The sequence below is a fragment of the Sus scrofa genome, chromosome 15, assembly GCF_054392235.1.
Source record: "Sus scrofa isolate SSC_HxYL_T2T_F1_AM1 chromosome 15, Sscrofa_HxYL_maternal_Yorkshire_Landrace_v2.0, whole genome shotgun sequence".
NCBI lineage: Eukaryota > Metazoa > Chordata > Mammalia > Artiodactyla > Suidae > Sus > Sus scrofa.
In genome coordinates, this window is record NC_139397.1 from 20628546 (window position 1) to 20653803 (window position 25258).

Consider the following 25258-nt stretch of genomic DNA (forward strand, 5'->3'; position numbering starts at 1 on the left):
GGGGTAAAGTTAGCAATGATTTGAAGAATTCGAGTCTGTCACTTTAAAGATGGGTTTCACATGGGGACTCACCTTACCCAGCAGGGGTTTTAACATAGCATCTTCCTGCAGTCCTGGCAGGCAATCTCTATGACTACCAAGACAATCTCCTTCAGGCTGCTTAGCTTCTTTTGGGATTTATCTCTGCCTGCCAGGCTTCTTCCAAGACCCTCTTGCTTCTCCTCAACCTCACCTTGACTTTAAGGGAACTGGCCTCAGTACATTTTCAGAACTGGTCCCAAACCCAAATCATAATGAGATGGGATGATTTTCTCCATCTTATTAAAAACATAGATAATCTATGATTTTTATGTTTCACCATGAGAAATTTTGTCACAAAAATGTTCATGCTCTAGTGCTTTCATTGGGATCCAATGGCTGCCTTTTACTATTAAGTATGTGTCTGGCACTTTCATAGGATTATGATAATTCTCCTAACTAGAATCCCAAGGATTGGCTATCCAGATGCAGAAGAAAAAAGAAAGCCCTAGTAGAAACACCAGAATCCTATTTGCAAAGGAATTTGGTGGGGAATTCATGGCCTATTTCATTTCTACTCAGCCATGGCCCTCATGAATCCTGCTAGTGCCTGACCACATCAGGTCTGTTTATAAGGCCTTCCCTTTTACCTGGAACCCCTACTGGTTTTCTTACTTTATTTATTTATTTCTTTTTGTAGAAGAGAGCCTTCATTTTTTATGTTTTCCCACACATTTAGTTGGACTCAGGCTTGAGTCCAAACAGTACTGCTCTGAGCAGAGATTCCACTGCTCTGTCCCTCAGCTGGCCAAATACCCTTATGATGGCATTCCCAAGGACCCACTGGCTGGGATCCATAGCATTCTATTATCAGGACTGCTGACAAAGTTTTATTTTTTTAATACATTTTAATCGAATGTGTAAGGAAGAGAGGGATACTTACTTGTATGAAACTGTTTATGGTGGGCTTATATAAAATTCCCAGGGCATTCTGAAAGCATGGGATTTAATGTTCCGCATTCTCTGAAGGTAAAACAAAACAACAGACTTATTTCCCTTTTTTGTATCTTCCCTTCCAAATCTCCCTGCCCCTCAGCCCCTTGGGAAAACATCACTCTTTCCAAATTGAAGCCTCTTTCAGAAAAGGAGAAATCAAGTGACTAACATTCTTTCTTTTACAAGAGAAATAAAAATAACACAAAGAAAGCACATTAAGTGACTTCCTTTCCAGTGATCTTTGACATGTTTTTACGAACCTACCTCCAGACTTCCCTTCTCTCAAGACCCAGCTTCTCACATCAGGGTTGTATTAAGAATAATAAAATCAAGGAGTTCCCGTCGTGGCTCAGTGGTTAACAAATCCGACTAGGAACCATGAGGTTGCAGTTTCGATCCCTGGCCTTGCTCAGTGGGTTAAGGATCCAGCGTTGCCGTGAGCTGAGGTGTAGATTGCAGAGGCAGCTCAGATCCCGCGTTGCTGTGGCCCTAGTGTAGGCCAGCGGCTACAGCTCCTATTAGACCCCTACCCTGGGAACCTCCATATGCTGCAGGAGCAGCCCTAGAAAAGGCAAAAAGACAAAAAAAAAAAATAATAATAATAATAAAATCAATTAATTAGTGAATAAAAATAAGTTAGAAGTCGTCCATTGTTAATTTTTCTTTAAAATATAGAACTTTTTACACACCTCCGGAAAAGAATGTCTTTTGGTTTTATCTAGTAGAAGATGGTATTTACAATAGGACAAAGTGTGAGATAGTGCCGATAAAATGGGACTTAACCAATTGGTAGACTCATTAAGAGCAATATTAATATAATTTTCTTACAATAATCACCAAAACAATAACAAGTGACATATAGTGAGTCTTTTCCATATGTCTGGCCTCCCGCCAAATTCTTTATGTGAGTAATCTCATTTAATCTTTAGCTACGTGATATAACTTAAGGATTGGAAAAGTTATCCATAAGAGGACACATAGTGAACACTTCAGGCTTTGCAATTACCTAGGTTCTCTTATATAGTCTTAATTTCTTTTGTTGTTGTTTTGTTTTGTTTTGACATCTCAGCACAAATATAAACACCATTTTTAGTTCCTGGTCTGCTCCAAAATAGGCTGAAGATCGGATTTGGCCTGTGGACTATAGCTTGCTGACCCCTGATTTCATCAAAGTAAAACTTGCATCAGTTCCATTTACAAAGGAGGAAACTGAGATTTGGAGAAATTAAGTAAATCTACCAAAGTTATATACCTAGTAAGGGGCAGAGGAATTCTGCCCTGTAGACATGACTAAGAGTAAACTATAGTTAAATATGATACTCTGTGTAAACAGGAGATTAATGTAGAGCATTTATAATAAACCCTAAAAAATCAACTATAATTAGATATGTCACTAGTGTCAGATAGTATATATATATATCTATGGGATATACCCATAGATATATGCTATTTCTATCTATTACACAGACACATATAATATAAAATGGAGACTATTTTAAGGTTACAAGCGAGTAGAAAAATGTTACTTTATTTTCTTTTTAGATACTATGATATTTTCCAGCCTTAGCTGACAGTTCTGTTTTTAATTTTTCCTGTTCCTCACCATCTCCCTTCCTTAAGCTAGAGACAATTGAAGTAGATAGATATTCAAAATTTAAAGTACAACTTAGCTTTGCTGAAAAGGAAAACAAAGTGGACCTAAGATTATTTCTTTATTTTATTCCTGAATCCAACACTTGAATGTCTGTCATTCTAAATTTTTACTGATTATACTAATTGTACAAAAAAAGTAAATTGAAATATCTACTAAAGTAAGGTTTTATCAATAAAATTCAATAGATCAATTTTTGACTTGAATATATATAGTTATTTTTAATTAGAGCAATATAAATTAATGTAATAAGATTAAAAATTACTTATAAGTTATATGTGTATAGGTTGCTTATTGGAACTAAGGAGTATTTTCCTCTCAGAAGTAAAATGACACTGTTAAAGAACTGACTCAAAATCTCTACTGTAATGTTTAATACTCATTGTTCACTACTGGGTATTTTTTTTTCTGTCACTGTATTTTGAAAGTACAATTTTTAAAACTAATGAATATATTATAAAAATCTTGAAGCATGTTATATTAAAAGAGATACAATCTGAGTGTACATTTTTGACAGATCAATTTTTAGTGCAATTTTTAAAAATTGAATCATAGTTGATTTCCAATATTGTGTTAATTTTAGGCAAACGGCAAAGTGATTGGGTTTTAAGTATATACATATATACTTTTTCAATTATTTTTCATTATAGGTCATTACAAGATATCAAATATAGTTGCCTGTACTATGCAGTAAATCTTAGTCGTTTATCCAATACTAGGTATTTTATTGCAGAATTTTTTTTCTCAATAATAATGTTAACTCCAAACATAATAGCAGGGATTAGCTGGGAAATCTAAGGAGTTTGTAAATGATAGATGTGTCTAAAATGTCTAAATATCACAAGGGGAGTTCCCCTGTGGCACAGTGGGTTAAGGATCAGGCTTTGTCACTACAGTTGTCCAGGTCAGTGATGTAGCAAGGGTTTGATCCCTGGCCCAGGAAGTTCCTCATGCCACAGGAACACCAAAAATAAATAAATAAATAAATAAACACATTTTTTTCATTTTTAAAAAAGCTTTATTGAAGGATAGTAGATTTACATTGTGGTGATAATTTCCACTGTATGACAAATTGATTCAGTTATACATATACACACATCCATTCTTTTTCAGCTTCTTTTCCCTAGGTTATCACAGAATATTGTGTAGAGTTCCTGTGCTTTTCAGAAGGTCCCCACGGGTCAGTCATTCCATGTACCACAGTGTATATATGCCATTCTCAAACCCCCAGTCCACTCTTCTCACCAACCTGTTCCCTTTGGTAACTGTAAGTTGCTTTTCAAAGTTTGTAAGTCTGTTTCTGTTCTGAAAATAAGTTCATTTGTATCATTTTTTTTAAGATTTCAAGTATGTGATATCATGTGATGTTTGTCTTTCACTAAATATATTTAAATAAATAACAATATTAGGGGAAAGAGAATATATCCTTCTCATCTATATTCTTTTGAGTGTGTTTTAAAAACAGACAATTGACTAGTAAAATTTATGGAGCAACATAATTTGAAAATTTTCCGGTGTATTTTATTTCCCCACTGGATTTAAATAACTTTTATTTCCTTGGATGATAACATGTACTTTAAAAAACTTCCTGCTTATAAGTTTATCTAATACAGTGTGCTGTCAATAAGTAATATACATTATTTACTTAAAACAATTTTTAAATTTTTTCTTTGGGCAAAAAAAACTAAGCAAAAGGAAACTTAAAATCCTGCACACACAAACTGCCTGCAACAAACAAAACACCAGAAATTGGACACATTATAGAAGGAGAAAGAATTTCAGATTTCCATCACAGATCATTTTTCTGCATGTAACATTGCAGCTTATTGTCAGGCACAGGAGGGCCCGGGGTGCTTAGGAGAACAGATGGCAGCTTGGGTTAGGCCAGACAGGAAGAAAAAAGAAGGTGTGGCCACCCAGGAAGTGATGGTAAATTATGCAGCTTGCTCTTCTCACCTTCAGATGGAAGGAAAAAAAATACTGAGGAAGGTTTGTGCCAATGGTCAGAATTGCAGTCCACTCAGGCAATTCCACTCTATGGTACATGATGTAAAGTTCAGAATCCAGAAGCACAGGCTTTCTCATGGGACTAATGTAGCAGTGCAGCAACCCCCTGGGACAAGCATTGTCCCTGATATCAAAACAAAATCCAATGAATCTGCAGACACAGTTTTTCCTTCAAGAACCCGGTGCTGTTAAAGATAGGTGGGATACAGGACTCTTCAGCGGTATGAAGAGACACAGCCATGGAGAGCAGCTGTTCTTGCTTCTCACAGTGGAGTGATCAAGAAAAAATAAATAGACTTCCAGAGAAGCAGGAAGAACAGAGATGAGACTCATAAACACGAGGCCTGTGAAACTCTGTGAAATGGTAACGAGGGAGATTACGGAATCACCTAAAGAATTATTTTTGAAAGCCTCAAATCATTATATCAGCATTATCAAAACCTGGCTATTTTACTTCCAGAAAAAAATGAATATGAGGACATGACAGATCAAATTAATAATAATAATAATAATAATAATAATAATAATAAGCCAAAGGAATTGCTTTCACTCTTTGCATCAAACAGCAAAGTAATTCCTATTTCCTATACCTTTGGCTTGTGTCATTTCTATTTTGTGTATGAGCACACTCTGCTTATATCTCTTCAGTTTTCCTAAGTATCTTGTCAAACTTTTGTCCAGCATTTTAAAAATACTCTCACAGTGCCTAAGTCAGTGTTCTGCACACAGTTAAAGAGGCATTCACACACAAAATGGGAATGTCATGAAGTTTGAGTTCATGTTCCTGCACCCACGGACTTGACACCTGTTATACAACTCTACCCATCCATCCTCAACTGCTCTTGTGCAGTAAAGTAGTGAGGACAGAGGGGGTAGAAGCAGAAACAATTGCATCTGCACAAGGAGGGACAGAGGAAAAAGCTCAAAAGTGGGGAGGGGGGAGGGAGAGAGGATAACCGGAGGAATTTCAAGAAGTGAAAATAATTTGCCAGTGGCTGGAACAGAGAATGGGGAGGGCCAGAGGAGGTGAAAAAAGGCAAAGCTCTCTGAACCTATCCTGGAGGTCCTTATAAACCAGATGAGGGGCTAGGTTTGGGTTTTCTCATGAGGGCAATGGGGGAGTATTTTTTTCTAGCAGGGAAATCTGAGATCAAGGATGAATTCAAATATGTTTTTTGTGGGTGCAATAGGAGCAGAAGTTGGAGAGAAGATAGTCTTGAGGCACAGGGGTTGGTTTGAAGACTTTTGCAGAATCTAAAAAGAAATGATGGTAAATTGAAGCAAGATAATAGAAGAATGGAGTAAAATAAACTGGAACAAGGAGTATGGGCTGGATATGGGAACAAGAAAAAAGAAGAAAGGATGATGGCCACAGTTTGTGGTTTCAAATAGAGACCACAGCAAATTAGCGTAGGTTTGGGGGAAAGAAAAATCGTTTATCTTCTAAACTGTAGCTTCTGCTTTAGATCTGTCTAAAGTTATAGCTTCTGGGATCCTCCACCTTCCCTCAACCCTTTCACTAATTATTAGAGGATTCTGCATAGAGATTGGTTATTTGTATTAAAATCAAAGTGTGCAAAATACATAGTACTCCAAATTATAACAATCAGTAACTCTAACTGGTAACAATTAAGACCCCAAATTCTTCCCTCCTTAAAAGTAATCTTTTTCTTTCAGAAAATATTTCTGAAGCAATATGCAAACCATTACTATCTTACAAGCTTGTAAAATATCAAAGTGGTTACTAAGGCATTTTCTTTTCTAAAATATTTTTAAAATGCCATCTATTAAGGGAATCCTTTCTTTATCTGATATTTTATGTTGATCAAATAATGTACACATTTATATGAGAAATATGCACACAGAGATTAGGTAAAATTCATAGTTTTTGAGAATTGCAAGTTCAATATTTTTGTACCAGTTGCAAACTTTCTATTCACTTTTGAAGCCTTCCTTCAAGACACAAAAATCCATTGTGCATTTTTTTTTTTTACCAGACTGCAGGAGTGCAAAAGTATACACTGTTTCCTTCAAAAATGGAATCATCATTCACAGATGTAGATGTGTACTTGTTATGCCAAGATGAGACAGATGTGGTTCTATTCACTCAGGGACAGGTGCTACGGAAAAAGAGATAAAACATTTGTAGAAAGTGTAAGCAACTGCATCACTGTTGCTAAATAAATAAACTATCTGCCAAAAAACTTTATTTGCTTATTTCTCCTTATTTCTTCTTAATGTTTATTTTAAGATCTGGTAGAGCTAAGCTCTATTCAGTTTTATTTTCATGGATTGGTCAAAAATGTACAGTATGTACATATGCATTTAAATACGTTCCATAAGAATAAATGGCACAGACAGCCCCACATGCCATTTTATACTAACGTTAATTAACTTAAAAAAAGCTTACCCCCTGACACACACACTCACAATTTTTGAGACACTTTGGGCAAGATCATGTTCACGGTTTTTATGAAAGAAATCAGGTTAAGATGATGATTACGGAAGCACTAGCAGTTTTGGAAGGGAAAACCAACTTCACATTATTTTTCTGAGAAACATTTTGGTGAGCTGCAGACAGAGCAGTAGAAACCTGCAGCTGCTAAGCTAGGGCAAGGGTTTTAAATATTCGTATTAATTCTGACTCCAAAAGAAAGATCGAGTGGGAATCAGCAGCTGGGAGAGGCAAGGCAAGTGGAAAAGATGATTTTGATTTTAAATGTATTTAATCATAATGCACAGTGGAGAACGAAGGAAAGAGATTCGCAGCTGGGCCAAGGAAGGCGGAGAGCTAAGTTAGAATATTGTCTTCCTTTTATACACGCAGCTTTGAGTTTACTGGGACCCAGGGGGACCAGAAAACTCGTGCATACACAGAAAGATTCTCCAGCTTGAAGGGGTTGTGAATAGAAAACTCTGCCTGCCCATGTTGACATTTTTTTAAAAAAATGACAATAAGGGTAGTTAGTAAATAATGAGATTCATCCCAAGATTCAAAAAGCAGCAGACAACACAGGAAATTGTTTGCTGGCCGTAGGGTGCTCTAATAGAAACAACATTCTGATTATTGGATAGTTATCTCCTGTATAAAATATTTGTATTTTCATTCTTTAAGAATTACGCTGACCAAAAATACACTGACCATTGAAATTCCAGTGAATACAGTGCTTTTGGTTGGTGATTTTGAAGGCAATTTATGTGTTCTCAGAATCTTAGAGAATTATGTCAGGAATATAGTTAGGGCTTGGTCGATGTTTGTGGAATGAAAATAAAAAAATAATTAGTAAACAATCATTAACCCATATTTGAAATATGAAAGTGCTAAACATGTACTGAGCCTGTAGTAATCTCTGAAAGTTATTTTGTTTATTATTTTCTTTGTCTTACAAAATATAGTGTCAAGGAAACCCAGTTTCACTCTTTTTTTTCATTTCTGATTAATGTGAGTTCAAAGTGTAAATCTTCCATGGCACATTGATGGTATTTAAGATACTATTTAAGAAACCCCATAGGTAAATGTATAGTGATAATGCCCATAACAAGACAAAATGTTCAAAGGGAATAATCTCAGCTAAGGAATCATTTTAATATGAAAATATAAGTATAAAATACATTTTATACTGCCTAATTGAGGGAATCCTCATTTTGCTTAGGGCCTTTCGCTATTTTCAGATTTTTTTTCAAATGAGAAATGATTTATTTTTAGTCTCAGTCCTATTTCCATAACGATAAGCCCTTGGATACAATACATAGCTTGTCAATAACTGGTCATATCTTATTTCTTGCCAAATGAAAATTTTAATTCAGAACCATGCTAAAAGACATGGATGTTAAACCATGTGTAAACATCCACAGAATTATCAGCCTTTAGAAATAGATGGTAGCGGTGGTGGTGACTGGATTGTAGAGTGGGAGGAGCATTGCACAAGAATCTCTCTTTAATTTTTTTAAGTCTGTTTCACTCACCAGGGTTTTATCCATGCTTCCCAAACCTTGACCAGTGAATCCAGCTTAATACAAATATTTCCCTTTGTAGGCAGAAGAGTCAAAGCCTTAACTGGTTTAAATCCAAGTAAGGGATTTCACTCTGTCTGAATGCCAGAAAACATACAAAAAACAATTATCAAGGGCATAAAATTCGTCTTTATAGCCATCACGAGGCACTGAGTAGCAAAGGGCATCCATTGTTCAATGTCATTCTGTGTATACTTAGCGGTGCTCTAATTCTAAATATGCTATTTTATTTTATTTTTGACAATTTCTGTCAATATAAGCCCTGAAAGTAGGTTGTATTTTTCCCTTTCAGTGAAGCTGGGAGCAGCAAGTATATAAAAAATATGGTTACTTCCTTACATTTATATTTTGTACAACCCAGCATTGATTTGCTCCTTATTTAAGCAACATTTTCTTGATAAATTAAAAAAGCAGCAATAGCCATTACTGCAGGCTATATACAGCCTCTAATATCACTTAAGCATATTACAGAATATAATATCTGGTACTTAACGACTAACTTGCATATGAAAGCTCACATAATGTCTCATAAAACCCTTAAAATGGCTTCAGTTTAAGAGTCTCTTTAAAAAAAAACACCTTCAGGGAATATTGTAAATGAAGTAGCACTCCAGCCTTGGAAAAAAAATTCACACACTTGCAGAAATTTTTAATATAAATTGAACACATTAAAAATTAATTTTGCATGACCATTTCGCATTGCGGTGCCAATGCATAGTTAAGATAAGGCCTTAACTCTTCTTTGTTTAAAGTAACATGGAAGCTCTTTGCTTCTCTCTTTCCTTTTATCTGTACATAATTATTATTTTCATTAATCAGAAAATGGACCCCTATTTTCCTATTCTGACAGCCTCCGCTGGAGTTGACAGAAACCCTACCTGAGTCACCAGGGTAACTTAACCATAAACTTCTAGGAAACTCATTAAAGAAAGGTGTGAGCTGACAATTAACCAAGGCATTTTCTATCATCCTTCCTTTTTTTAAACAGAGGGCATTTGTAGAAAAAGCTTACTCATCAGAAAAGTAGCTTTGCTCTTAGAAGTAAACCTGAAGTGGTTATGCCATCACTCTTCTCTTCCCAGACCCCTGATTTGCCTCCTTTCACTTGGTCTCAACTGGATCAGTTGACTCCTTGAAGATGTGTATGCTTTAAAGAAGTAATACAATGTACATTTTCTGTTAAGATATTTATTCTCTGATGGAAATAAAAAAGGGGAAAATAATAACCAATTGCCTCTTTTTGTATATGTGCAGATTTTTTTATTAGTCTCATGACCGCAATTTCACAACAAAAAATTCCCAAGGAGAGCATCAGTTGCAATAAGACATTGATGAATGTCTTTCTCTGTGGAGAGCTGGCGTTGCATAGACCTGACATGCTGTATTTTGCTGAGGTTCTGACAAGAGCGGCCAGTGCGTGATGCCAGTGGGGGCTTAGAGGGAGTCACAGAGGTGATTCACAGATTTCATCTCAAGTGATCAATTTTAAAAAGGTGTGGAAGGAGCCGACCTAAAGAAAATGCCCTAGAACTTGGGTCAAAGTGCTCTATAAATCTTGGAAACAAACGAAAAAATAAACCTGGAGCACATTTTCCTTAAAGAAACTTGTATTTTATTCTTTCCTTGTTCGAATCAGATATTTTACTATGCAATCTGAAAAGCTGAAAATAAAATGAGAATCCTTAGGCATTGTTCAGAATCTATGGTTTAATTTACTGAGACAGGGATAGAAAGTTTTGGGTCAGGGGGACAAGTTTTACAACAGTATTTTCTCAGCTTTCTAAGGTTTCCGGAAGACCTTATGAAATACTACAAAATGCATTCATTAGTTCTCTCCTAATTCTCATACTCCATGTTAATACGACATATAAGCTACAACAATTTGACTCCAAAGCTATTGATAAGACATGCATCACTGACTGTCAAAAAAGTATTAGACTATGGTGGTGTCCTATCTTGAAAAAAATCATTTAAATTGTAAAAATATAGTGAAGCCAATGTCTGGAAGAACTGGAAAGAACTGTCCAACTGCTTGCTGACATATATGCATCTTCTAATATCCTCACCTAATACAGTCACTATGTTACCTACCAAGCAACAGTTGCTGCAGACTTTTTTTTTTCCCGGAAACCTGCAGCCTTATTTTACATTGAGGTGTTTCTAGTTAGACAGATTTCAGTCATTGATTTACAGGAAAGCAAGACACAATCCCCTATATTGTAACTGCATTCATATGAGTAAATTATGCTTCTTTGGGCTTTTTTCTTCCTTTTTTATGGGAAGATTATAACCAGGGTAACAACTATTTATAATCCTGGGTAGACACAGAGTAGTGCAAGATCCCCAGATGTACCAAACTTAGATATGTGCAAAGGCAAGCAAAAGAATCTGTAGAGAAGCATCTTCCTCTGTGGTTTTAGTAATTCTCAATTACAGCCATGTGAAATTAGTTTTTCTCTCATTCTCTCTCTCTCTCAAACACACACACACAGAGTCAATGGCAATCCATGAAGTCCAAAATTAGTAAAAAATTATATAAAATTATTTCCCATTTCTGAAAGATAACTTTTAATAATCAGCTAGAACTAAAGTGTTCAGTTGCTGCTGGAAGCAATATGGGGACAAGTATCTACATGGTTAAAGTAAAGGTATATTTTTATTGAATTTTCACCTATTGTAAAGTAGAGAACACACAAGAAAGTTAATGAAATCAAATATTTAAAACCTATTTGGATGCCAACACCCAGAATAATCCAGTTTTCATGTAAAGTTGAGAAAAATAAGAAGAAATTATTTAGCATTGTTTTTGATGTCTCAAAAATAATTCAAGAAGTTCCCATCATGGCACAGTGGAAACAAATCTGACTAGGAACCATGAGGTTGTGGGTTTGATCCCTGGCCTCACTCAGTGGGTTAAGGATCCAGCATTGCCATGAGCTGTTGTGTAGGTCGCAGACACGGCTCGGGTCTGATTTGCTGTGGCTATGGAATAGGCTGGCAGCTGTAGCTCCAATTTGACCCTTAGCTTGGGAACCTCCACATGCCATGCATGTGGCCTAAAGACAAAAAAGGGAAAAAAAAATTCCAAATAGCTATGAAGCTACCAAGGCAGACATGTGACCCTAAATCTTCTCCCTACCCTGCAGCTCCTAGAACCATGAGAATTAGGCAAAAATAATCACAGGATAAGCATGTTATACACTTATTACTGCCACATTTCTGGAAGCTCACATAAATAAAAATGGACATATATTTTATTAGGTGAAATATAATAAAAATTACTCCAGGAGTTCCCGTTGTGGCGCAGTGGTTAAGGAATCCGACTAGGAACCATGAGGTTGCGGGTTCGATCCCTGCCCTTGCTCAGTGGGTCAAGGTTCCGGCGTTGCCGTGAGCTGTGGTGTAGGTCGCAGACGCGGCTCGGATCCTGCGTTGCTGTGGCTCTGGCGTAGGCTGGCAGCTACAGCTCCAATTCGATCCCTAGCCCGGGAACCTCCATATGCCGCAGGAGCGGCCCAAGAAATGGCAAAAAGACAAAAAAAAAAAAAAAAAAAAAAAATTACTCCAACAAAAATTTTGTGATGAAAACAAATTATAAGATTAAAGTTACACGTCAAAGTGGAGGTTACAATATGTCCCACACTGCACTCTCTATATTCAAACAAAATATAATCTCCAGTCACCTTCCTTCTTAAAGGAGTATATTCATGTGTTTCTCTTCAAAATTGTAAAAAAATTTGGACAAGACTCAATCAGATATAGGAGATTGGGAAGAGATGATAAAGAACAGACACACAGAGATCAGTTTTTAGATCTCTCCCTCTACCATGTTTCATTGATTTACCGTTGATCAAAAGGTGTTATGGACTGAATTACGTCCTGCCTACAAGTCCTATGTTGGAGTCTGAAACCCCTATTCCCTCAGAATGTGACCTTGATTGGAAATAGGATCATTGCAGAAGCCATTAGTTATGATTATGTCCTACTGAAGTAAAGTGAATCCCTAATCCCACGTGATGGGTATCCTTATAAATAGAGGAAGTTTGGGCTAGACACATACACACAGAATATCTGTGAAATGAAAGCAGAGATAAGGGTGATGTGTCCACAAGCCAAGGGATGTCAAAGTTGGCCATCTAACCACCAGAAGCTAGAGGAGAGGCCTAGGGCAGATTCCTCCTCACAGCCCTCAAATGAACCAACCCTGACCACAACTTGATCTCAGACTTCTAGGCTCCAAACCTCTGACACAATAAGTTTCTGTTGTTTAAGCCATTCAGTTTGCGGTACTTTGTCACAGCAGCTTTGGGACACAAATGCATGAGGTTTCCATCATTATGAGTTTCTGGGTCTACTTTCCAGAGAGGCATAAGTAAAATAATAGAGCATGATAGCAAACTAAGGCATGATGAAGGACCTCCTACCCCATGAGTGTCTGAGTGTTCACACTGGTAGACAGCCAAAAGAACAATCTGAAAAAACTAACTTGGGCTAGCGGAAGACAGCAAGAATACAATAATAGAATAAAAATCAACAAATGAAATGTTGGGCCTACTGTTTCATTGTTTGCCTGTTTGCCAGCTTTTCCCAGGGATTTGGTGATACAAGGAGTAAAAGTAACCATATATATTAGAAGTAGAAGTCCAAGTATTTCATCTGGATCCTGTCCTAAGAGTCCTCTTTCCTGAGAGTTCATGCTTGAGTACTTAATAGGTACTTGTTAAATGAATAGGTGAATGAAAAAATAATATATAGCAAAGTCTCAGAGAGGATATAAAACTTTAGGTATTGTTGTGGGTAGGTAATAAATCATTTTACATAAAGCCAAATCAAAGTAAAAATAAAATATTCTCGAAACATGGTAATTGTGGTAAATTTCTGAGTGGGGAAAAAAGAAATACTTAGACAAATTTTACAACCTTTGGATCCAGGTGGTATTACATAAAAGTAAAAACACATTATTGGAATTCACGGTAACTGTGGCCTAATTATAAATTGTTAATTACTTTTAAATTCCATAAAGTATAATAATAACCAATCAACATTTAGAAGACTGAGTCATGTTGAATCTTGGAAAGATTCTTAATACTAGAATAATGTGAGGCCAGTAGGGTTTTTGCATTTACATGCTGTCTGGAAGGAAGAATATTGATCACACCAGATAGGGTAGTAGGGTCTGATTTCCCTTCCATGTCTTACCTCATCTTTGATTTCTCTATAAAGGTGATTTTTTTATGTGACACATGCACATGCAAACACACACACGTAGGTATCCAGGCAATATGTCAGAACAGTCTAGTACCTGCTGAAAACAAAAGGATGCTTTTGAGTACCAATCTGGAATGCTTTCCCCCACCCTACCTCCTCATGCCACCAAGGACCTGCCCAGGAAGAAGAAAATCGAGCTCTTTCTCTCTCTTTTTACTCCAGTAAACCGTGGTAAAAGACTGCGTAACAGTCATTAACAGGATCAACTTTCCATTTTTCCTTCTCGCCTTCCTCCTTTAAGGTCATTATAGATAAAAGAAAGCGAATAAATCAACTTTTTAATTATTTAATGGGATATAAGAAGATCCTTGAAGAGGAATATTGTAATAAGTGTGTTGAGGTTGGATGGGATTCGTGACTTAGACAACTGTTTCTACTGATTTGAGTTGTAGCATGCTCCAGACTTTACCATACCATGCAGGAAATTTAATCATAGAGATAAACCAGGAAGCAGCTATAGTACCTCCACGCAACATAAAACATTCATATATTATAAATAAATGATATATGGTAGAAATATGATTGCTTAATAACTAATAGCTTACACTTGGGCTTAGTCCATGACCTATGTAAAGGATTTCTGGCATTTAATGCAAAATACGCACCAGAGTATTCCCTTGCTTTAAAAATTAAAAAAAATTATTCTACTCAGCAGCAACATCAAAGTTTAGACAAAAGCCAAAAAGATGTCATTCTACCTCTGATTTTACTTGGATTAAAATAGTGCAATTTTACCAATAAAGACAGACACTCAAGATACCCAAAACAGAGGAAGATAGGGAGAAAAGAATGCTTATAGGAAAGGAAAAAATACCTTTATAAATACATACATGGTTAATTCATACCTCCTCCCTTCCCCCTATACACATATACTTCAAGTAGTTCTCTAACTTTGGAGCTCTGTCAGCTAACTGCCGGGGAAAACCACTGGCAAATTTGCCCTCCAAAAGGGAAGAAAAAATACAAATTTGATAGAAAATTAAAGGTATATTGCTTAACTTTAATTGTAAAAATGTTATTCACTTTGGAAATAGTGTCACCAATATCACTACACCATAAATATTAAAACTTTGTCATTATATCACTTACATCTACTTAGTTTATTTATCCAGAGCTCCAGGACTATAGAATCTAAACCTTTATGGAAATAATTTTTCATATTGTTTCAAGGTAACATTTGAACCACAAACTTAACTCAATTGATTTTAACAACCTTAAATAAAATATCTATTTTTTCCCCTTTTTCAAAGCCTTTAAGGATTTCTATGTGCCAAGCAACAGATGTAGAAACGATAGGGATAGAGTAGGCACAAGTAGTTGTAGATGTCCCAATAAAGGATCATAGGTAGAGAGGGAAATCTAGGGCACTTTGGGAGGTAACTGTAAGTTAATAAATTGCTCAAAAAAGCCATCAGAACAAGGCAGCCTTGCTTGACTAATGGAAGTGTGAGAATTGCCTCCCGTCATTGGGTGGGTGATGGGATGAGGCCTGAATTCAGATTCAGACCCATGGCAGGAGCTTGAGGACCAGCCTTCTGCTGATTTGAATACACACCTTACCAGATACCAAGGAGGAGCTAGTAAAGGAAGAGGTGGTCTTTTCTGATCCCCACTCCCCTTGGATAATAAAACTGTAGCCCGCCAGATCGTGGGGCAGAGATTCCTTGCTTGCCCACTTGTACCTCTCACAAGCATCCTATCCTGATAAAACCATTTCTTGCCTATCCCTTTGTCTCTTGCTGAATTCCTTCTGCACAGAGACATAAAGAACCTGAACCTCAGTGAGTCCAGACACAGGGTGAGAGATTCTAATTTAAAACCATGGGTTCAAGTCCTAATCTGGGTTTAGGCTGGGATTGAGTCCCAGCACGTGGGTTCAAGTCCCAATTTGTGCTCTGGTTAGGTTCAGTCCATTAGTACTGTTCAGTTTCAGAACCACAAACATCCAAACTGAAGGAAAGCATTAGCACATTCATCCTACATGAGACCAGCCAAAATGAGGACTCATTAAGAACCCACCTCACTTGAAGACCTGTCCTTAATGATTGTTGAGATGTAACTAAAATAAAAATGTCTTCCATAAGTGAATTATGATCCTTTCCAAAATATGCCATCCACTTTCATTTTAAAACTTGTGATCTGAGGAAATGATTACTTGATTCGTCTCTCACCTTGGCTGTCTTTATTTTCTTTCGTTCTCTTTTTTTTTAAAATAAATTTGACACGTTACATTCAAAAAGAAATTCTGAAATGTTATTTCAGAACACTTTCTCCAAAATGAAGGGATATTTTCCTACGTTTTGACATCAGTGAAATGCAGGATTGCACACACACTGGACAAATGCCCACACACTGTAATTTGTAGGGTAAAAGTTTGCTAAACTATACCACTTCTTATCAAAAGGACAGAGATTCTGCTCCATTTTAGACTAGGAAGTGATGAAGAATGTGTTTTCATTTCTTCTCACTGTAAGCTGCAAGCACTTGCTCAAAGAAGCATTTCAGGTTAAACTGCTTGGTAGAAAAAAGCATCAAAACTAATAGTTGCCTTCTGCTATGTCCTTATGAGATTTGAAGCTTGGGATAGGGGTAAAACAATAGTAGCAAAAAATAGATTCAAAGTGGTTATAATGCATGATAAAACCTCCATAAGAGTTATTTCCAACAATTGTTTTTTCCCTTCCCTCCTCCTTTTGCTAAGTGCCATATACTCATCTGCTTCAATTAAAGGCTCTCAACCTTGGCTATATATTACAATTACCTGGATAATTTAAAAAATAAAATTGGGGTGAATAGGTGGGGCTTAGGTCCAGTAGCTTTGAAAAGCCTCAGGTGATCCCAATGTTCAGACAGAGAGAACAGCTGAATTAACCCAATAGTTTCCAAACCTTGCTGATAACCAGAAACACCCAGGAGCTTTGTAAAAGTATGGCTCCCTAGGCTACCCCACTCCACCCTTGTTTCTGTCTATGAAATTGAACTGGAATTTCCAAAGTATCCCAGTTTGTGTTTATCAGCAGTTCTTATATTATTTTGATGAATCACTACCAATAGGAATCATTGACCCCACATTATAGTTCAACCAAAAAAAAAAAAAAAAAGCATTTGTGGTCAAATCTATACACAGTGCATCAAAATGACATATCATTTTATATAAATTGCACTGTGAAGTCATCTGTGTTGTTATGGACTCATTCAATAAATAAGGTGTTTTTACCATGTGCTGAACTCCTACATAAGCTTTAAGGGTCCTCTATTGAGAACCTCTCTGTAGCCTCTCTACACTGAGTTGGTTACTCTTTTCCCTCTGTTCCATTTGCTAACTCTGTTATAGAATGTATCATGTGAATCGTTTAAACATTTCATCCATATAAATTCCTGAAAAGAGGTACTCTGCCTTGTGCATAATAGCATCTTACTATATGCTGGGCCCTAAAATGAGTGCTTTACATGCATTATCTCAATAGTTTTCCTTAATTTCATCATATATAAAATGGACAGTGGACTATGTCTTTCTGCCAGTTTAAACAAGCTAGATCCAAACTGATGGGAGACTTTTCTGCTAACACTGAAGTGTTATCAATAAACTGAGGCCCTATAACCACTAAGGTTAGGGGATGTGAGAAGAAGAAAACAATGGACTAAACCACTCAAGGGTCTCCTGTCCTTTAAATCATTGGCAAAAGTCTAAGCACGGCACATCAGACAAACTGTAAGGGGAGATTTTTATCAACTTAAAGTAGAAGGGTTTACACTTTTCCTCAAATCCAGCTACAACTCATACTTTGGTTACATGCCTATGGAATTTGGGACCTACCTTGAGATGTTCATAAGTGAACTATTCAAAGTAACCAAAGACCCAGAACATTCAATAGAAAAGGATAGTTCATTTACAGATTTTGTTTTCTTATAAACATATCTAAATTATAATTTTATTATTTATGCATACTTATCACCTTCTCTATAAAATGTCCATTTAGAAATACTGATTTACTCTCAGGCTTATAAGTAATGAAATGATTATATTCAGAATCTCTGTATGATTCTTTGATTGCAGCATCTTCTTCACAACTAGGACTACCTTTCAGGAAAATCTTAAGTTTTCCATCCCATCTCTATTTCCCTCAAAGTTGCTTAAAATGCAACACCTTTGAATCTGTGTGTAATACTGTTGCTGAGTATTAAATAAACCTTACGCAATAAACCATAAGGCTCCACTGGAAAAATATTCGACAATTTGGGCACTTGCCTGGGTATGAGGTCTTAAAAGAATGTAAAGACCCAAGCCTTATTCTATGAAATTCTGATTAGGCGTATGTTTTCCAGCTGAGGATGGGATATATGTTGGCTGGAGAAAGGATGGGAGAGTGGAGTTGGCCAGCAGGAAAATACTTAACCACTGGGGGAAAGGTCACGAGCCAGTGTTCTCTAAAACTAAGAATTCCAGTCCCCTAAAACTTCTAAAAAGTGAGGAAATTCATCTATATGAGGGCTGTTGATCAAAAAGATTCTAAAAAAAAAAAATACTGCTTATTTACTTACATACTGCTTACACTTAGTTCTTGGGCACTCACATTTCCATCACACCCAATTCTAAAAGAATCCTCAAAGTTTTTTTTTTTTTTTTTTTTTTTTTTTTGCCACAGCAGAGCAGTGTTGAAGCTAATGCTTCTCAAAGTGAAATGCCTGGAGCTGCAGCTTCAGTAACACCTGGGAAATTTTTAGAAGTGAAAATTCCCAAGACCACTCTAGACCCATTGAATCGAAATCTCTGAGGATGGGGCCCAGCCATTTATTTTTTAACAAGCCCTCCAAGTGTTTGCCATTCTTGAATTTTGGGAAACTCTGGTGTGAACCATTCTGAGCAGACAGCATTTTTCCTAGCTTAATAGAGATGTAGCAGAAGAGAAAGGCATAACCATCTTACCATGGTGAGTATGTTTTAGCACCTGACTTAGAACTTTTTCTGCTTCCTTGATCAGAAAGGATCAAAGAGGGACTTGGGGTGAGAAGCCATCACTAGGCTACCTCAGCAAGCCCAGCACAATGCCTGATACAGCTACATGGTGGTTGGCTCTAGGGACAGGTGCATTCAATATGTGTGGAACCATCAGACTCCTTAATGCCTACTCTAAATCTTCTTTCTAAAACTTAAGCTTTTACTTTTGTTTAATTTGCAGTGGAAAAGAACACTTCTTACCCTCTTGGTGGGTAAAATTACTGTGAAGAATCTTTTTGTATTTAAGGTCCATGATATGTCATCCCTGAATTTTTTCTTCAAACTAAAAGACACTTTATCTTCTTACCTTCAATCTCCCTCTTGAACTGTTATCCTACTTCTTAAGCTAGGAAAGTCTAAATTAATTATCTATTTATAAAATCCAGAATTTATTTTGAGAGAGTACAACCATTAAGCCTTGCTACACACAAAAATTGCTCCATGCTCAGGAGCTAAAGACAGAAGCTCTCCAAGGGAACCCAGATGACTTCTAAGAATGTGTCTACTTTTCACCAGTTTCCATTGTATTGTTAACAATATATCAAAGTAAGAGTTTAATATATTCACCCTTTTATTTTTAATTTTCTATATTTTGGTTATGTTTAGGAAAAAAAGAAAAAAAAGGTACATTCTTGGAATATCCTGCTAGTATCCACTTTAGTGGTACATCACCTTGATTTCTATGCTATTGACACCTGACAATTCTCATTCTTTTGCCTTACGTGGTATTGACATCAGCCTTGTTCCAGGTGTGGATTGTAGTTCAGACTGGTCAGTCAGATTGCTGTCTCTTCCTACCGACCCCTAGATCACAGATATGCATTTGATTTAATCCCAGCCAAACAGAGAAGAGGAAAAAGCAAGATTAGAGTTTCTGATTTTTCATTTGAAACTTTTGCGTAAAGGGTGCATTTTTCAGCAGGATTTGTTGAGAGGATGAACCATGGGTCTAGAGCTGTCAGCAGCCATCTGGCCACCCTGTCTGGAGAAACTACCAGCAGTAGAAATGCAGAAAGAAGCAGAACTAAGAGGTGGAAAGACTTCAGAGAAGGCCTAAGGACAGAAAAACTTCAGAGAAGGCCCAAGGCCCAAGCCATAGAGCCAAGTGGGACCAAACATTTCAGTTAAATGAGCCAGTGTTTTGTGCTTTTTTAAATTCTTTTTTCAGAAGCAAATTTATATTGAATTTCTGTTAACTTCCGAATGTGCAGGACTTAGTGACTAATTGGTTTATGAAAAAGAGAAGTCAACAACAAGTCTAGGTTTGGAAATAGGCAACTGAGTAGATAGTGATTCCCTGATCCAGTGAGACTTTAACAAAACTAAACAGAAGAATATTGTGTAGGAATGCATGGTATGAAAAAAAAGTATGTTTGGCTTTGAACATTGTTAACTATGTCTATGAAACATTTAAAAGAATATATCTTTCATGTCATTGATTATATAGGTCTATACTTCTTGCAAGAAGTCTAGGCCAGATGTGGGTGTCAAGGAGTCACTGAGATCTAGATGGTAGCTGGCAAAAGAAAACACACAAAAAATGTAAAGTTTCCCCAACATTTATTAAGCCCTTATTTTACCTCCTTGACAGCAAGTGGCTTAGACAGAGTAAGATAATGACAGAAAATCTTGACTTGAAGACTAGGATTCATTAATGGAATGCACTACACCACGCAAAGCAAAGCAGCTGTGTGTAGTGAAGTAAGACTGATAAAGAAGCGAAGTGGAATATAGGTTATACTTTCAGGATCTTGTTTGCAATGGAAAGAATTAGATAGCATGAGTTACCTAAATGTGTTTGGATAAATATAAAACAGGATCACTATTTTATTCCTAAATCTTTGTATGAGTTTAAGGGTGCAATTACCATTTTTACTTTCATTGCCGAAATTGTCTGTTGCCTTTAATCCTACACTACTTATTAGAATGTGGGAGTAGTGGCCAAGCAGATGGTTGTCAGTAAACTGATGACTACAGTTATGGATTAGTGTCCAAATACAATACTCAAAACTTGGTACACTACATAGTTTCCTGCATGTGACTGCCAAAATAAATCTGGCCTGGAAAATAATTTTGAGGACTTTCCCCTTTCATTTAAGTTTTCTTCAGTATTTTAAACTAAAGATATGCTTTAAAAGCTGAAGCTGTGGACCTAAAAACCAAAATAATCATTTAATTCATCTGAAAACTTACTCGATAAGCTTATTTAAGAGAAAACACTCCAATATAAGGCTCATATAAACTCAGCCAATTCCATCCAGCATGGTTTTTTTCTTACAGGGGAAAAAAATCTGAAACCCATTGTAGCTTAAAGTATTGATAGTATCTATGTTGGTCAAGACTTAAAATGAATTCTCACTTGTATGAATTTAAGTTTATTCTATAGCGTTTGCAGTCAATGACCCAAATAGGCACTGGAGTACTTCCTGTTTGTCCTCTCGTCCCTAATCAGAGCTTCTCCTTTGGTTCACCTCTTAGCAGAAGACAAGTTGTCTCTTATTTGGCAAAAACCATCACTGGGTCCTCAGTTTCTACAAAACCTGACCCTATTCCTGCTCCCTGGAAAAACAAGTGGGACCACAATAAATTGGCTGTGCCCTGAGTATTTCCTAGGAAGCACAATTACTGCTGTCATAAATCTATCAAAAGCTTGATATTTATAAAGGCTTTACCTGAAAGATGAGCAGTCCTTCTAAATCCTCTAAATTTTACTCAGATTAAAATAAACTGGCAGAAAGTTATATCCTTAAATAATAGTCCTCCGCCCACACCTTTACCTAGTGGTATTTTCCTGGCATGATGTTGTTGGATGGTATTGAGGGGCACTATATGAAACAGCCTGACGTAGCTGAGGGTTGTATCTGAGAAAAAGTGTCAGTAAGGATGATTTTAATCCCGTTACACAGTGTTCTTTTTATAAGGACACTAGGGAGAAGGTTTTTTTTTTCCTCTGGCTTTAACACCAGCAAAAGTCATTCTCTTAAGCATTTGGCTTGTTTTTATCTTGCAGACCATCCCATTTTGGCTTTAAGCAGAACTAATATGTTGTTTAAGATACCTGGCTACAAAGAGGTCAGAAGGAGGTCAGGCTGTCTTTTCTGCAGTGAATTAGGGACATTCATTTATTATCTCCCAAGTCCTCATTAAAACAGCTTTAATGTGGTGACCATTTGATGGTACACATACGCTTTAATCTTGTGAATATCAAACCCACCTGGGTTACATTTCCTGTTCTGGACAGTTAGCAGAAGCAGGTTAATACGGTATGTTAACTCCTTAATCTGCAGCTTGTGTAGGAACCAGGCTCACTCGTCACCTGAATTTGCACCCCCATGATCTGTATAGAGTGTTAATTTTTCAGGTTCTGTCTTCAAATCTCAGACTGCTTAAGACATTTTTAATCATCTGTTTAATTTCATACCTTATCCTTTTTTGCCCTGATATATTACTTTTCAGGTTACTCTTTAGGCCTGGATATGCCCTATTTTTCTTTCTCATCTGAACTAGATTCAAATTTACACACTGTGAAATAGCTAATAAATTCCCATTAAGGTTCTAAAAGGTGAAGGTTCAGCCAGTGTATAAGTCATCAAATTCTCATGTAAAACTGAATGATCCTTGATATTAATAGCTTGGCAAATACATGCTACAGGTCCTTAATATTTGTATGAAAAAAAGATTTTAAATTATTTGGCTGAGGGCAACCCACCTACTCTAGAATGCCCTGAGCCTTCTCCAATTGCCATGTCACCTAGGGACAATCCCCCCCCACCCCACAATTAATCTTAAAATATAATCTTTTCCCTGGGAGCCTTCCCATATTTCTAACTCTACCTGTACTCACTGCATGATGTTTCCTTTGTGAGCTTTTGTCTTTGAGGTTGGACATGAAAAAGGGAAAGTTTCTGTTTGTGTTTAGCCTGGTAGAGTCTTGGGAAAGTGGGACAAGAAGCCCCATTGGGAGCTTTTTTTTCTTCCCCACAAGCAATAGAGAGTATTACAATGATTTACAGAGACACGTTGAAAGTAAATTATGTTGTAAACGCCTGTCCCCTGGGCCAGCTAAGAATCACAGGAAAAAAATGCAAAAAGTTTGAAATTCCCAACAGCAAAGGTTGACAGGAAAATATGGTTTTGTTTTTCTATGAGTAAAAGTAACTTTTATGTTGTGTTTTCCCATGAGAAATTATAAACTTTCAAAGGAATTTTAGCCTCTTGCATGCACATATAAGAGCAATTTATCTGGTACTGCCCCAGTGAAAACACTCTTTAAGACTTTAAAGCTGTTAGAAGTGGGGCTGAATTTCTTCAAGACCGCTACTTCTTATTTGTCCTTGCTGTCTCCTCTTGTCAAAACATTTACTCAGACTTCCAAGAGTTGCAAGTTGGCAACATGTTAATAATATGAAAATGCATTTGTGCAGCCCATGTGGCTGCAGTTTTTGAGTATATTCATCACTTATTTAATGAGTAATGGATCCTTTACAGTAGCTATGGCCACACAGAAGGATATGCAGCAAATTAAATGAGAACTTGTCACTGTAAGATACTGCGAGTGTTGCCAAGGTAGCATTGCCTCCCTCTCTTGGAGCCTCCTTGCGGCACAAGTAGAATCCTCAGTCAGACCCCTGCCCTCTTCTTCCTTCCTCAACTAATGAGCCACAGCTACAGAAATTCTTCAGGGAGGTGGGTAGCCTAAGTTACTTGAATCTGTTTTTGTGAGTGTAAACATCTTTTATTCCTGAGAGCTTTGAAGTAAAAGTAGATCTTTATATCATTTTCTTTCTCTGTCTCAACTTAATTAGAAATTATTCAGAATGATTTTTGTTAGAAATTCAATTTTTCTTTTTATGGTATGATAAGAAAAATAAGTAAAAGATGCCCCCAAAATTCTACTCAGCCTTCTCTGCAACTGAAACTCGCATCATTAGATTTTTAAGCAATGTTGTTCAGTATTGGCTGCTCTTCTTCCAGACATTCTTGGTTTAACTCTGTCCCTGCCCCCTCTCATAAGCTCTTCTTTGCTGAAGGTCCAAGTTTTTTCTAGTGTTTATAAACACTTCCTTGTCAAAATACCAGATAGTCTGTTTCTCCCCTGGCAGGGGGATTTAGCCAAGGGATGTCATTTCAGGGACTATAAGCAGACACCATAATTCTCCTCTCTCTACCTGTCATTTCAGCATTTGCATCAAAACTCAGATGTATAAGCAGGATGTATTCCATCCAACAGAGCACTCCAATTTTCAGGGACTTCATTCCCTTTAGACTTTTGAATTGTTCTAAAATTTCTATAAATGTTGCCACAAAATCTAAGGAAAACTACAAAGCTTAAAAAAGTTCATGTGCATTATATTGCCTGAAAAAAAAACGACAATATCCATTTATTATCTCCAAAACATGTGTGATGAATAGAATGAAAACTAAACTAACATCATTCTCATTTTCTCATGCTCTGCTAGACACACACAGAAACCCCGCTGCTCTGCATTGTTTCTCCCCCACCCCTTCATTTTCTCTGCCTGTGATAGACATATACTTATTTATGGATTAACAAGTATGAAGATCATGTCACTTCCTCACATAAATGATAATATACCTTTGCTCCTGGAGATATATTTAGACAAAAAATAAATAAATAAATCCCCATAAAAAGTATCAGATTGAGTTGTTGGCTAAACAGAACTATTCAAATAAAATATCACATTAAAATGCTTTTTGGTGAAGAGAAAGCTTAAAGCCAGTGCTTCATTTGCAAAAGAGGAGGGAAAGAAATTGCAAACTCCTCCCAGTCCTATAACTTAGATTCACCCCAATGCGACCGATTATTCTTTAACTCCATTTAACTACTTCTAAGGGGCACAAGACATGGGGAGTCATTGTAATCATCATGGGAATGCCTAATCAATATAAGCTATCCCTCAGTTTTCTCAATCATCAACGAAGTGGCAATTTTTTGAGCTTGAATTTTCCTGTGTTTCAATCATAACTAAATATTTTTCTCAAAAGTTTGTGTGGTTGTGTGAAAAGGACCTAGCATTTTTACAGTATGCTACATTAATCTGCTTAAATTATGGACAACTGGATGGGCAGACTGATGGCTAGAAAAATAATAATACCATATAGAATATATCTAGTCTTTGTCCTTGACTTTTAGAACAAAACTTCAAAAATCCTTGGAACTTTCTGAGTGACGGAAATTTTTGTTATGCTAATGTGGTGACTCATGGATACCTTTAAGATAGTTTCAGGATGCGAGCACTGTACTAAAAAACCAATCATGTGATTAAAGCGTTGGAACTTGCCAT

At 36.6% G+C, this 25258-nt stretch overlaps 1 long non-coding RNA gene across 2 annotated transcripts in view; it reads left to right on the top strand.

Annotated features, from left to right (window-relative positions):
* LOC106506175 (uncharacterized) overlaps positions 1-25258 on the top strand; it is a 239391-nt gene that overhangs the window by 61168 nt on the left and 152965 nt on the right. The window lies entirely within an intron of this gene.